The sequence below is a fragment of the Oncorhynchus gorbuscha genome, linkage group LG16 (assembly GCF_021184085.1).
Source record: "Oncorhynchus gorbuscha isolate QuinsamMale2020 ecotype Even-year linkage group LG16, OgorEven_v1.0, whole genome shotgun sequence".
Classification (NCBI taxonomy): Eukaryota; Metazoa; Chordata; class Actinopteri; order Salmoniformes; family Salmonidae; genus Oncorhynchus; species Oncorhynchus gorbuscha.
This window is the reverse complement of record NC_060188.1, coordinates 25,525,788-25,527,444: the sequence shown is the minus strand read 5'-3', so window position 1 is coordinate 25,527,444 and position 1,657 is coordinate 25,525,788.

The window sequence follows — 1,657 nt, the reverse complement described above, 5'->3', positions numbered from 1 at the left end:
GGGTAGAGAGAGCGAGAGAGAGAGAGTAGAGAGAGAGGGTAGAGATAGAGAGGGTAGAGAGAGAGAGAGAGGTAGAGAGGAGAGGGTAGAGAGATAGAGGGTAGAGAGAGAGAGAGGGTAGAGAGAGAGAGGGTAGAGAGAGAGGGTAGAGAGAGAGAGGGTAGAGAGAGGGTAGAGAGGGTAGAGATAGAGGGTAGAGAGAGAGGGTAGAGATAGGAGTAGAGAGGGGGTAGAGAGTAAGGGTAGAGGTAGAATAGGGTAGAGAGATAGAGAGGGTAGAGAGAGAGGGTAGAGAGAGAGGGTAGAGAGATAGAGAGGTAGAGAGAGGGTAGAGAGGGTGGGTAGAGAGAGAGGGTAGAGAGAGAGGGTAGAGAGATAGAGAGGGGTGGGGAGAGAGAGAGGGTAGTAGAGGGGTAGAGAGGGTAGAGAGATAGAGAGGGTAGAGAGAGAGAGTGGGTAGAGAGAGAGAGGGTAGAGATAGAGAGGGGTAGAGAGAGAGAGGGTAGAGAGGGGGTAGAGATAGAAGGGTAGAGAGATAGAGGGTAGAGAGAGAGGGTAGAGAGAGGGGGTAGAGAGAGGGGTAGAGAGAGAGAGAGAGAGGGTAGAGAGAGAGGGTAGAGAGGGGGTTACAGATAGATAGAGAGAGGGTAGAGAGAGAGAGATTAGATGGTAGAGAGATTATGTAGAGAGAGGGTAGAGGGCATATTAGAGGGGAGTACAGAGATAGAGAGAGAGGGTAGAGGGGGAGTAGAGAGGGAGTAGATAGAGGGTAGAGAGAGAGAGGGTAGAGAGATAGAGGGTATTATTACATGTAGAGAGAGAGAGGGTAGAGAGAGATATGGTAGAGAGAGATGGTAGAGATTATAGTAGAGAGAGAGAGGGTAGAAGAGAGGGTATATAGAGAGGGTGATATATATATATAGAGATATAGAGTAGAGAGAGAGAGAGGGTAGAGAGAGAGGGTAGAGAGAGAGAGAGGGTAGAGAGAGAGAGGTAGAGAGAGAGGGTAGAGAGAGAGAGGGTAGAGAGAGAGAGAGAGAGCGGGTAGAGAGAGAGAGGGTAGAGAGAGAGAGAGAATAGAGAGAGGGAGTAGAGAGATAGAGAGGGTAGAGAGAGAGAGTAGAGAGAGAGAGGGTAGAGAGAGAGAGAGAGAGAGAGAGAGAGAGAGAGAGAGAGAGAGAGAGAGTAGAGAGAGAGAGAGAGAGAGAGAGAGAGAGAGGGTAGAGAGAGAGGGTAGAGAGAGAGGGTAGAGAGATAGAGAGGGTAGAGAGTTAGGGGGTAGAGAGAGAGCAAGGGTAGAGAGAGAGAGAGAGGGTAGAGAGATAGAGAGGGTAGAGAGAGAGAGAGGGTAGAGAGATAGAGAGGGTAGAGAGAGAGAGGGTAGAGAGAGAGGGTAGAGAGATAGAGAGGGTAGAGAGAGAGGGTAGAGAGATAGAGAGGGGTAGGAGAGAGAGAGAGTAGAGAGACAGAGGGTAGGGTAGAGGGCAGAGAGAGAGGGGTAGAGAGAGAGAGGGTAGAGAGATAGAGGGTAGAGAGAGAGAGGGTAGAGAGAGAGGGGTAGAGAGAGGGTAGAGAGAGGGTAGAGAGAGAGGGGTAGAATAGAGAGGGTAGAGAGAGAGGTAGAGGAGAGTAGAGAGAGGAGGGGTAGAGAGTAAGG